Below are 14,323 nucleotides of genomic sequence, written 5' to 3' on the forward strand. Positions count from 1 at the left end.
TAGTAACGTAGAGCTGTGGCTATGTGTGCATAGAGTCGCACGACCAACCAATGACAGAGGACGCGTCGACACAATACAGCGACCAATCAGAGACATCGTTGGAAATCGAGCCACACGCCAGTATAAAAGTCGACAATCTAGTTACTCGAAGACCAGTGCCGACAAGTATCATGCGACAAACAGGTCAAGAAAAGCAGAAAAACAGACGACTGGCAGTCACAGAGAAAAACAACAAAAGAGCTATTAAAAAACTGCTAAAGAAAATGGAGAATCTACGCGAATTAAACTTCGACAGCGAGGATGAGAAACTAATAAATCATGCGATGACAAGCATCTTAAATCAAGAACTCGCATCCAGAAAGCAAAAAAGGATGACCTTCCTAAAGAGCTTGGTTAAAGAAGATACACAGACAAATGAAAGTTTCGACACGGAAAAAGTCCAGGAATTATTAAGAAAAGACAACGAACGAAATAGTGCTCTGGTAAACCTGATAAACCAGCATTACAAATATATAGCTAAAAAAAACTGTTTCTTCGATACCACTGACATCAAAGATCGACAAGGTAATACGATCGGCAAAATAAAACTAATGATAGAGGTAGAAATGAACAATCCATCACAAAATCCGATACCCCATCTAGAAGTCATAACGAGCGTGATAGATGGTGTTATCCGAGTGAAATATTATAATCTAGACGAACAAACACCGCAACAGCAGAAACATAACCTCAAACAAGCAATAGTTACTGAAGCAGCACTAAATACAAATAACAAAACTCAAAACGTCGATTTTAACCTCGAAACTGACACACGAGTCACACCAGAACCAATCCAAGAACCAAAGCCCAAATCTAACCAATCTGAGAAAAAGAGCGAGAAAGAAAATAGAGTCACCAATAATAATGCTCAAGGTAACAACAACGAGCAATATAAACAAACAACATCAAAGAAGGAATCCATGACTAAAAGAACCAAAACGTCGATATTTCACAAACCAGCGAGCCAGAAATCAAAGAAATTAGCGAAACCTAAAAAATCATCGAGTGACAGCGATACCGAGAGCGACATACCACCCACGCCGACAAAACGAAAGGCGCTTAGCTCACACAGAAAGTCTGGGCAAAGCCCCTTGGAAGGGGAAATGCGACCGGCCACAAGGGGTGACCAACGTACAAAGCCATCTACCTCAGCTGGGAAATCCGGCGCAAAAGAAGTGATATCTTATACAGCCACCAAGACGGAAAGAAAAAGGGTCAACGGAAAAAGTATCCTAATCGTGACTCTACAGAGGACCCACAGTCGACCTGCAGACGAGACGCTACAGAAATAGAAAGGTGGGAACAAGTGTCGCGTCCTGCACGCACGTACCTGTCATACATATTAACCTAAAAATTACATTTTTTTAATTAGATATAAGATATTTATTCCTTCTGTATTATTAGCAAAGCTTATACAACGCGTACATTACAAATTTTTCCTTTTAACTTCGCTAAAGTTAATTTTTTCTTTTTCTTGTTAAAAATACACAGCAAAAACATTTTGATTTATTTCGAACTTACGCGCATAAATCTAAGTTTATTAAATCACCCGAAGAGTGAGATATTGCATTAATTAACGCTAAGCGATGCGAGAGCTAGAAAAACAGCACACTGACTATTTTTTGTTTTTAAATATAATAATTATCTGTCGATTATATGCTACGTTTCCTATTATCTTACTTTTTTTGTATGTATATAACAATAATTTAATCTCTAAATAGAAATAAGCTAGTTTAAGTATAAATCTAAAAAATTGTATGAGTGGCACTCTCGGGGCACATTCTGCACTTTTAAGTGCAATATTCGAAAACAGCATAGAACATCCACTAAGTCGATGGAGTGCACTATGTTGCAACTCTCGACTCAAATCGACACTTTCCCACCATTGGTCAACAAACCAGGAGTGGGGAGGCTTGATGCCTGCCGCCACGCGAGAAACCGACGCATCACCCGGAATGGCTGCGCCACGAGGAGTGGGAGAAGCGAGGACTTCACGCGAGAAGGAACCGACGCCATCGTCGATTGGCGGACTAACTGATGGAAGGTAGGCGATACCGACATATATAAAGCGTACGCGGGAGCTTTGAGGAGCTTTCGCACCTCGAATCTCATAGAATAAAAACTTCACGCTCTTTTAAGAGATACTTCGCGCCGAATGCGAGTAGGCGTGCGCAATACGCGCAAGAGTTCCGCGGAATCGCGAGTTACAACAATTCCGCGTTAAATAATTATTCAGGGCCGAATGCGAGTAGGTCCGAGTGACTTTTAATTAATAAACAATCCGATTGTGAACAAGCGTCGCGTACGGGACATGTGAACAGATTACTTTCTCGTACAAAACGAAACACGTACATGAATGTGAACTGAGCGACGCGTACGGGTGTAATTGTGATAACCATACCAAAGTGTGAATAAACAGTTATATTGTTATTTGTTAAATTATCAACGTTTAGACTTTTGATTTACCTTTCCGTGCGTGAGATCCCGATCCTTGCAACGAATCCTGAAAATAAATACATCCTATAAAATCCGGGATAGCGGGTACAACATAACCTTAAAACTCTACTTACCTGGCGACGTTCTTGGGGGACGGCGATCCAACGTGGATAGCGGCAACACCTAAAACAGAAAAATAAATAAAAGATAAATTAAATAAAATTAACAAAGCATATAAAGATCCGTTCGTACAAGTGAGATAACATAACCTTAAAAATAATACTTATCTTAACACGGCGACGATCTTCGACGCTACACGGGCAGAGAGGAAATCCAGAACATCTTTCCTTGCTTCTTGGGTGATAAAAGGAGCTGGCGACTGTGAAGAAAGCATCAGAGAAAGGTACGTGAGTTAAAAATATCCAAAGCCGAAAATTTTCGCTGATCGATTCTTCGGTCAGTGACATACCAGACAATCCACCCGTTCTAAGCGAAGAGGAGGTAACAGAGGCAAACACACAAGGGTCCCTAAATGAAAAAAAAAATGTCAAACGACATGAAAAAAGTGCTACCCCAAGAGCAAATAAAAAAAAATAAAACAAAAACAAAAAAATTAACAAAGGAAACCAAAAAAAGAAAAATACCGATACTAAATCGAGCAAAGTCGTGGATTTATAAAAGAAGAAATGATTCGTCAAGTAAAAGAAAGAGGCATATAAAAGAACCCTCAATTGATAACGAATCAGAAATCGAAATACTACCTTCACCAACAAACAACAAGGCGCTTAGTCCAGAACCAAGGCCTGGTCAAAGCCTCTTCGAGGGGCTATTGAGATCGTCTACCAGCGGCAATAAATAGCACCTTACAACTCCCCAAGCCAAACCTTCAGTCGCGGGTAAAAAATACTTTGCGTCAATGAGGCAAGAAAGACTGGATGAAAAGGGGAAGAAAATTACCAGCATAAGACTTCTCAAAACACAAAAACCTGAGAGGGAGGACCAAAGCGAAGCATTACCGTAAAGTCCACATTTATCTATTAATATTATATAATACCATAGTACGTTTAAGTATTAATACAGTCTTATTTTTATATTATTATTATTTTAGAATTAAGTATATTCTAGCTTGTCAAGTCACTAAACTAGTCTTTTAGTTATTTACACATCTAAAACTTTTGTTTTATACAATTTTGGATAAATATTTTAAGTTATTTATAAATAGCACCCAAACTGATGAGATGGCACTTTAAAGTGCAGTTTAGCAAAACTAGCCAAATAATCAAAAGACCATAACGACAAACATTAAAAGTGTAACTAATATACACTTTTAGGTGCCAGTTAGGCAAACCACGCCCTGATAGTCTATTGGCTAAAGACAGCATGGAGGAGATGCGCATACGCATCTAGTATATATATCCTTTCAACAAGTTACGCAATTTGTTATTTAGATTTTCGTCTTAACTTAAAGATTTAACAAGCTTTGTTAATTTGTTAACTTCTTTCCTGATATTAGGATTCTTCTTTTCATGTAGTTTAGATTTTTTCTCGGATTTTAAAATGTGCTCTTTAGGTTTAGAAAGTGTTTGTTTTTTACAAGACGGTTCTCCAAATTCTTCGCAGTCTGTCGATGGCTCGGTCGATGGCAACTTCCAATAATCCTTCAGTGCTTGTTTAACCATTTTAATCAGTTCCAAGATTAGATGTCTGTCTCCAATTATAAAACGAAATTTCAGGCATGTTGTGAAATATTTCGAAATAGTCCCTCATATTGGATTCGATAAAAGATGTCATCACAGTTTAAGCAAAGATTTCAATTTCTTTTAATACATTTTCCGTAATATTCCGAAACGAAAGGGCATTGTCCATGTTATTTAAATGCATAATATTTTTAATAGATGGGGATATGTATGCTCCGCTATCCCTTTCTAGTATATTCCAGAAATTATGTTGTCGTTTATCATTGGTAACTCAGGAAACTAGAAGAGAAATCTCGGAAGAAACATTCTTTTTCTCTAATTCTTTGTCTTTTTCACTCACTTCGTCCATTTCTCTATAAAGATTATACATATTTAACTTCAAATTTATAATTTATACGACAATTACATAAGCCCATTTCTACCAACGTAGATTAACTTTAATCTCGGATTAACTTACTCTTTATCTCCTTCTAATTTTTGAAACTAGAATGAGATAACAAGTAAATTAAAACAAGATTAAAGTTAGTCTACGTTGGTAAAAACAGCCCATAGACTTCAATATAAGACATTAAATAAGATATACATATAGTAGTATTTAAATCGAGATTTAAATCTTAATGAATAATTCAATGTACAGAAATAAATTATATAAAATTTTAATATCCCCAGCCAGTACAGACGTTCCAGGGTCTTAAGAACGTCCAGACGTTCTACGTTTCTAAGACGTTTTTAGAATGTAGAACTTTCTGTGTTGGCTGAGTATTTATTATTCATAATTTGCTAGTTCATTTTTAATAAAGCGGTTGACTCTTTCGACCGTACCGTTCGCCCACGGGAATGCCACCGCGTCCTTCCTATGCTCGATTTTATGTTTCGCTACGTATTCGTTGAATTCCGCCGAAGTGAAACAAGTTCCGCGATCGATTACAATTTTCGTTGGTTTCCTGAATGTATAAATTGTGTTTAGGTTCTCTATAACCTCTCGTGTCGAGGTCGTTCGGCATGCAAACCACGTAAATCGTGTACACCACTACTAAAATATGTTTATAATTATCTTTTGTTTTTTCAGGCGCCCAAAGTGATCCGAGTGAAGGACATTCATCACCCGAGTTGCAGCGGGATACACGGTCGTCTCTCCCTCAAACTGATTCGGTGCGTCGTTTGCCATTAAACAGGTGAGACAATTTTCTAAGTGATCTATAATTTTTTTCCGTAATGGCGGAAACCAATACGTTTGCTTTATATCAAGGTCTGTAGATGAACGACGGGAGGGGAAGGAAGGTCATCGCATGAGCGCCATTTTGGAGTCATAAAGTGTATGTGTAGTGTTTGTTGTATGGCGAAGCCCCCCTTGCACCCCCTGCGCGCGCGCGCGCGCGCGTGTGTGTGTGTGTGTGTGTGTGTGTGTACAAAGCATTCTCTGCACCACATAGGTTTGCGACTGTCGATTACGCAGGTCGGTAAACTGCCGTACTTCTAACTCGCGCTCTAACGGTAGCGCGTTAACATACCCTATGTATGTACTCAGAGCATCTACGTGTTGCATTTTTTGATCTAGGTCTGTGTGCTAACTTGAAACGATAATTCTAAAGCGACAGTGTCCACCTTGCTATACGTTGATTCAAATTGGCTTTATTTACCGCATACACTAAGGCATTACACTCGATTATTACTGTGAAAAAGATTCCGTGCAAGTATATGTGAAACCTTTCGATGGCTCTTACGATAGCAAGCATCTCTAATTCGAAGCTATGATAGTTCTTTTCGGCATTATTTGTGGTACGACTATAATAAGCTATTGGGCACCACTTATTGTTATTTTGTTTTTGTAGGAGTATTGCGCCGAGCCTCTGGCGACTCATGTCGGTGTGGAGCTGCGTATCGGCCGTTGGATTATACAGCACGATAATTTGTGCTGAGATAAGCTCTTCTTTTAACAGCTCGAAGGATTCTACGCACTCTGTCTCGAATTCAAAATCGGAATCTTTTTTCAGCCGCTGCAAGAGTCCTGCTTTTTGAACGAAATCTTTTATAAACTTCTTGAAGTAACTAGCGACGCCGAGGAATCTCCGGACCTCGTGTACATTTCTCGGCCGTTTAAAATTTTTAATTGCCTCTGTATGCACGGGGCTCAAGGTGATTCCCATCACAGATATTACGTAACTTCAGAACTCTACCTTTGCCCGTAGAAACCGACACTTCTTAAAATTCCAGTCGAATCGATACCGTTTTAAGATCACAAGTATCTCTCTCAGCGTCTGCAAATTTTGTTCTACCGTCTCCGACGGAATGAGTATGTCATCTATATACACTATAACTTTATCTTCTCGTATCAGAGGGTTCAGAATCTGCAGTATCCGCTTCTGAAACCCCGCGGGAGCTTCAGAGTACCCGAAGGGTAACCGCGTGTACTCAAACTGTCCGTCGGGTGTAGCGAAAGAAAAGTACTTTGTGTAATCTTTATGAACCTTTATTTGGTGGACTGTCTCGCACGTTAAGTAATGTGAAGACAGATTTGTTACCCATTCTCGACAGACATTCCTCGATCATAGGGAACGGGAATTTCTGTTTCTCAATTCTCGCGTTTAAGGGTCGCAAATTCATACACAGCCTGATCTGTCCGTTTTTTTTTCTTAACTGGTATTACCCGCGCGCAATAAGGTGATTTCTTGGATAATACGTCTCTTTAGGAGATCGTTCGTAATTTCTCTTATCTTTAATCGCTCTACATACGCGAACCGTTGCCGCGCGAACGCGTATATTGAATCGTTCTTCAGTCGAACTTGTACTGTATAATCGTCCTCCGCTTCGGGGACTTCCATCTTGTGTATTTCACTAAGTAGTTTCTTTAGTCTATCTTTTGCAGCTTTATTGTAGTCTATTTCTATCTCGCCTAACACACGTTCGAAATCATCGACCGGATCGTCCCCTGCGCAAAGCAGTAATTCGGAGAACAAATCCATTACGGATTCTAAGCGGTTATGATCCTCGTCGTGGAGTACCGGCTCCACGACGAGGATCATAACCGCTTAGAATCCGTAATGGATTTGTTCTCCGAATTACTACCGTGATTCTCTTAGCCATGAAGAATTCGTGGCCCAGAATTAAATCTGCCTTGAACGCTTTGTTATCTAACATATACAACTTTTAATTCTAAAAACTCGGTTTCCTAATGGCCGCAATAAAATTTTCGTCCGGAACGCGCCTAAGACATACAACGCATCGTTTCCTAATACTCTTAGCTTTCTATCGACCGGCTCGAGTTCTTTCTCCTCCGCAAAATCCGCGTAACTGCGACATTATAAAAAACACTGGGCTTCCAGTATCCACGAGCGCCATTAACTTACAGTTTTTTCTTTCAGATATTTGTGTCACCGGGACCAGAGGGTCGGACAGCTCCAGTCTCGCCTCCTTCTCCACGGCAGTTACCATCTCGTCTACTGTAGCCTCCTCCGTGACTCCTGCCGCTGTCTGTGCCGCCTGTTGCTGCCTTCGTGCCGGTTGCTGGCCTTCATTTCTCTCATCATTTGGGCAGTCCACCATTTGATGTCTGTTTGACAGGCGCGTAGGTTCCGGTGCTCCGGAGTCGCTTCAGCTGTCAAGGTGAGTGGCGCCATTTTTCGGCGTTACGGGCACGCATCTTTCAGTTTTTACTATTATGGCCGAGATTATGGTCGGTATTCATAGTCGAATCTTACTTTAAGATCGTCTCAAGTAATGTCTTAAGATGCTAATATGTGACTCTGTGATTGGTTAATGGCATCTTAAGAGTACCATTACATTTGTCCGATTTTGTCGTACGACGAATTTGTCAAGACGTAGCGATTGGCTGCCGATAAGTAGCAAGTGGGGAAACTTTTGTCGGTAGCCAATCGCTACATTTGACAAACTCGTCGTACGACAAAATCGGACAAATGTAATAGTACCCTAAGACTGCACTTAAGATGATCTTAAATACAAGAGTCGACTGTGAATACCGGCCTATGCCTATGGAACTTTACCGTGTCTCTTTAGGTTTGTTTTTTATTCCTGCACTGAACTGAACTAGTTCTGCACTACAACTGAGCTGTAAGTGAGAATGCAGACAGGAATAGAAAACGCTACAGTGCAAAGCAGTGCAACAATAATATGGCGCGCCACATTTTGCCTATGGAACTGATAGATTCATCTGATGAAGATGAAAATATAAAATCCTGTTCTACTATTAGAACCGATTTTAATTGAAGAAAATGATGATAAGAAATATTATTGTATGCTTATTATTTAGTATTATTAATCGTAAATCCGCAAATTCTTACCATATTAATTAACTTTTTAGAACATAATGAATTAGAATTATTGAATGAATTAGAATTACATCCATTGTTTAGATTAATTGGAAGGATCCAACATATAAAAGTACAAAATTATATCAAAAATATTGTCAATAATTATACAAGGATTTTATAATGCATTTTCGTTTATCAAGAGAAATTGCATACAAATTAATAAATCGATTCAATGCATTAAATATATTTACTTTTATACAAAGTATATATTTTTTAAGAGGAAATAATAATAAATAAAAATAATTAAAAGTTAATTATAAAAATATTAATTTACGCAGAATTTAGACTTTGGCAGAAAAACAGAAGTCAATCAGAGTTTGTGCACTGAGAGAAAAGAATGCTTAACTCAAATAAATATATATTCATTCAAATAGTACCAATAACATATTTTATTGAAAATCAATAATACTTATTTAAAACAAGTAATATTTTCTATGATTTAGAAATATTTTTTAAATTATAGCAAATATTACTTGTTTTAAATAAGTATTATTAATTTTCAATAAAATATGTTACTGGTACTATTCAAATGAATATTTATTTGAGTTAAGCATTCTTTTCTGTCAATGTGCTGGCAACAAACAATTCTAATTCTGCTGCTTCGGAAACTGTCAACTAATGTGGACTAATGCGAGTTCTACTAATTGGTTTTCTGCTTTTCTGCTTTCTGCTTATTTTGAAATTGCCGCCTATTTGGTTACCCTACACTGCTCGCACTACCTCCTAGTACAGCTAAGGTTTGTTTTTTATTGCTGCACTGCTGCACTGGTGCAATAAGTTTAGAATAAGACAAATATATTTTTTCTTATTCTAACTTATTGCACTGGTGCAGCAGTGCAAGAATAAAAAGGTCTGTTTTTTATTCCTGCACTGCACTAGTTCAAAAAGTGTACACTAAAGCGTTTGTTATTCCAGAACTGGTGCAACTAATACTGTTCGTGTTATTCCAGTGCAGAAAAACTTATAGCGTTTTCTACTGGGAAAACTAGTGCAACACTGGTGCGCACTGAGTGCACACAATTTTATTGTTCCACTGTAAAAATCAGTTCACATATTTCAGTGTTTAAATGTTCTAGTGACAAAATTGATGCAAAAAATTGCACCGAGTGCGCAACTTTTGCTCCGCCGTCTTTTGAGACAGTGGAAGCTGCCAGTGCAAATTAAATAGATGTTATGTTCGTGCTTTAAGGTATTACATTAAAGTATATGTTATTACATTATTTTAGTAAACTTTATAACAATGAAATTGTTTAATTTTTAAACCTGTCTAATGATGTGTTTCACTGAACCACACTAAACCTGCACTATTATTGCGCTAGTGGAGTTTTCATCGAAATCTACCGCAACGTTGGTGCTGCACCAGTTTTCCCAGTAGAAAACGCTATTAGTGCACGAGTTCACTGCACTAGTTGTACTAAAGATTTGTTTGGTAGCTGCACTGGCAGAACTAGTTCAGAAAGTGTACACTAAAACGTTCTTTGTAGCAGAACCATGCAGCGCTAGTGTCGCTGTTAATAGGTCTGTTTTTTATTCCTGCACTGGCTGCACTAGTTCAAAAAGTGTACACTAAAGCGTTCGTTATTCCAGTGCAGGAAAACTTAGTGCACGAGTTCACTGCACTAGCTGTACTAGGTCTGGAGGCTTGTAGTTGGCTTGTTCTTTTTCGCTGCACTGCTGTGCACTGCTACACTGGTGCAACAGATTAAAGTAAGACAAAAATATTTTTTCTCACTCTAAGTTATTGCACCAGTGTAGCAGTGTAGCAGCCCGAAAGTGGCAAGCAGTAAAGGAATTGTTTGATCAATATGCGATCGATAAATTGATGTTAATGCAGCGTCTGGAGCTGCTACCGAGAGATCAGATTAATGTTTTGATCGGAGGTATAACGGAAAATTTGTTAAAAACAACTGCTTTATTATTAACGGACACGGTGGAAGATTTCTTGAGACCAAAATGAGACCAATTACGGAGGGAGTAACCGAAGTGGAAAAGCTGAAAATTAAACGGGACAGAAGAACTTCAGCAAGGACGTATGCCGCAACTGCGGCAAGGCGGGACACTGTCACCGCGAGTGCCGGACACCGCTAACATGTTTCTACTGCAAGGAGAAGGGACACGTAAAGTTCGACTGTCCAACGGCCAAGAAGCCATACTGATACGGAAGGAATCAGCCAGCAATCTCCACGACGACGGCGGTAGCGGTCGTGGAAATACCGGCAACCCAGGACGACACCGTCGCCACCGTGGAGGACACGAAGCCGAAGGAGGTCACCATCGAGGACGAGAGACTGGTGGTCCGCTCACTGCTGGTAAGAATCACGGAACTCAACGGTAAGCCAACTGATTTGCTGGCACTAATAGACACGGATAGCCCGGTATTGTTCATGAAAAGAGAAATCTTTGAAAAAGTTCACGATTGTGTCAGCGACGGCGTCACGCGAGCGAATAGGGAGCTACATAATTTAAGTAGACAACCGCTTAATGTTACGGGCGTAGTCCCATTTAAAATTACATTGCAACTGCTAGCTTGAACCGATCTGTCAGCTGATTTTTATATATTAAAAGATACGACTTTCGGTACGGACTTAATATTAGGGCGCGAATTCTTGGCCAAAGAACAATTAACGTTAGTGTTTAAATCAACGGCAGATCAAGAGGCGGAGTGAGTAGATTTATTTGACGCGTTGCCTTTATACGTCCACGATGAGACTCCAGAAGACTTCGAATTCGACGTGGATTTTGATAGTAACGTAAGGAACCGCGTAAAGAATGTAATTAAGAAAGTGCAAGACCAAAAAGGATAGCCCGTTGACGATAATTATATGGTAGGCGTACAATTGAAAGATTCATATCCGTCTATAACGCTTACGCGCCTCGATGATTCGCGAATGCTGAGCGACTGCAAATCCGTGAGATCACTGACGATCTCCTAGATCGCGGCATAATTAAACCAAGCATCTTACCCTATTGCGCGCGAGTGATGCCTGTGCGAAAAAAAAAGGAAAATTAAGATTATGTATAAATCTCTGCCCTTTAAACAGCCGAGTTATAAAGCAAAAGTATCCGTTCCCGATCATAGAGGAATGTTTGTCACGCTTAGGGAATATGAAAGTGTTTACGTTGCTTGATTTGAAGCACGGATTCCACCAGATTAAGGTACATGAGGTTCCACAAAATATTTTGCTTTTGCAACTCCGGACGGCAAATATGAATACACAAGGCTATCGTTTGGATATTCAGAATCTTCGTCCGAATTTCAAAAGTGTTTGCTACAAATTCTTCAACCGCTAATACGGGCTGACAAAATAATAATATACATTGACGACGTATTGATCCCCACTGAAATAGTAGACGAGAATTTAACCGTTTTGGAGGAGGTTCTCATAACATTGAAAAAGTATAATTTCAACCTCAACCTACAGAAATGCCAATTCTTAAAGAAAAAAATTGAGTTTTTAGGATACATCATTTCCAGGCAAGGAATAACCATCAGTCCGAGGCATACAACTGCCATACGGGAATATAAGCAATTCGATAACTTAAAGAGAAATTAACGGCGTACCCATTACTTCGATTATACAATCACGCGGCCGAAACCGAACTTCACACTGACATGAGCAGTGTCAGCATAGACGCGATATTACTATAGAGGCAATCTGATAATGTTTGGTCCCGAATAGCATATTTTACTTAAACAACCAATCAAGCCAAAGCATCATACCATAGCTTTGAGCGGGAAATACTCGCCATAGTACGCGCGGTCGAGCGTTTCCACTTATATTTATACGGAAAAGAATTCACAGTAGAACGGACTGTAGCGCGGATTAGTACACGCCATTAATAAAACTAACATTAACCCGCGAATTGCACGTTGGACACTTGCGTTGCAAAATTATCATATTAAAGTAATTCACCGGGCGGAAAAGAGAATGTCACATGTAGATGTCCTTAGTCGTGCCGTAGCGTATGACGAAACGTTACCCCTCGAAAGAGAATTAGAACTACGACAGCTGACAGATGCGCAAATTAGGGATATTAGCGAACAATTAGAATTTAGCGATAACGATTCAAATTAGTGGACGGATTAATCTACCGAAAGGTTGGTGGCTCGTTGAAATTCGTCGTGCCAGAGATCATGATTATAAATGTTTTACGTGTGCATCATGATAACATGACACATTGCGTAGAAAAAACCTATCGCGGCCTGGCACAGAATTTCTGGTTTCCCAATATGCGGAAAAGAATATACGATTATGTAGATATTAATTGTTTCACGTATATGTATAATGGCCAACAGCTCCGTGAATCGTTTCGAGAGGGAAATACAAGCATTTCCGACTACCGATGGATATCCTGCACGCCGACCGCTTTAGTCCGTTACCCAAATCCGGGAAGAATTCCAAACACATCCTAGTGATAGTCGATGCCTTCACCCGATTCACGTGGCTGTTTGCTACAAAATCTATTGGTACCAAAGAAGTAATTGAATGTTTCCGTAAATTATTTAGTACATTTGGTATACCGAGCGAGATTGTTATCGATCGCGGAACCGCATTTACAGCGAAAGAATTCGAAGCTTTTACTAGTAATATTAACATTAAGCATCGAAAAGTTATCGTAGCGGTGCCATGGACAAACGGAATCGTTAAAAAAATTAACAGGTACCTGAAAAGTTCTTTAACGAAACTATTAGACGATCCGGAAGAGTGGGAAAAGTGATTAGGCGACATGCCTAATATATTGTAAATAACACTATATCTCAGTTAAATCCACACTGACTAAGCTCCTGTTCGGATACGAACAGCGCAACCATCTAAATTTTCCCCTAGCGCAGTTTACTAAACAATTAGCCCACATTGATACCGAATTATCGAACAAAAGAGAAAAAGCTAGAGAAGTCGCAATAGACACGAATGAAAAAATAAAACAGTATAATAAAATTTACCCCGATGAAAGGGATAAAACCCCCACGAAATACGCAGAGGGAGATTACGTAATAATTCGAAATATGCAGCTTAAACCCGGGAAAAGCGCGAAATTTAAGTCACAGTATAAGAGATCTTATCTTATTAAAAAAGCACTCGGCGGTAATCGAGACGTAATCGTGGATATCCCTGGATTTAACGTAAAATCGAAACCGCTAAATATGATTCTCTCTTCCGACCGACTGAAATATCGGATAAAACCGATGACTAAACCAAAATAACATGATGGCAGATAACATGAGATAATGTACCTGGCGGGATGGCCCTTGCGTTCCTAAATAATAAATTAAGTTTGGTATAAGCTAAGTTTAGTTATAAATTAGCTTGACAGGTTAGGTGACAGGTTATAGTATGTAAGAATAATAAGGACAAATCGCGTTTTGTACCAAAGAATAATTATGTAAAGCTTAAGTTAGAAAATCACAATTGCAATTTCAAGACAAAGTTGAGGGCCAGGATGGCCGAGATGTAAGATATGTGAGCAGAACCACTGTAAATATATTATAGTTTCTGCGAGAACCAAGTAGCGCGCCACCAACCGGCGCGCGGCGATGGTCCCGGCAGTGCTGCGATCCTAGCGAAATGCAAATAACTATATCATTGTTATAAAGTTTACTAAAATAATGTAATAACATATACTTTAATGTAATACCTTAAAGCGCGAACATAATATCTATTTAATTTGCACTGGCATCTTCCACCGTCTCGAAAGACGGTGGAGTAAAAGTTGCACTCGGTGCAATTTTTTGCATCAATTTTGTCAGTAGAACATTAAACACTGAAAATATGTGAACTGATTTTTACAGTGGAACAATAAAATTACACTCAGTGCGCACCA

This window comes from Monomorium pharaonis, chromosome 9 (assembly GCF_013373865.1).
Source record: "Monomorium pharaonis isolate MP-MQ-018 chromosome 9, ASM1337386v2, whole genome shotgun sequence".
Lineage (NCBI taxonomy): Eukaryota > Metazoa > Arthropoda > Insecta > Hymenoptera > Formicidae > Monomorium > Monomorium pharaonis.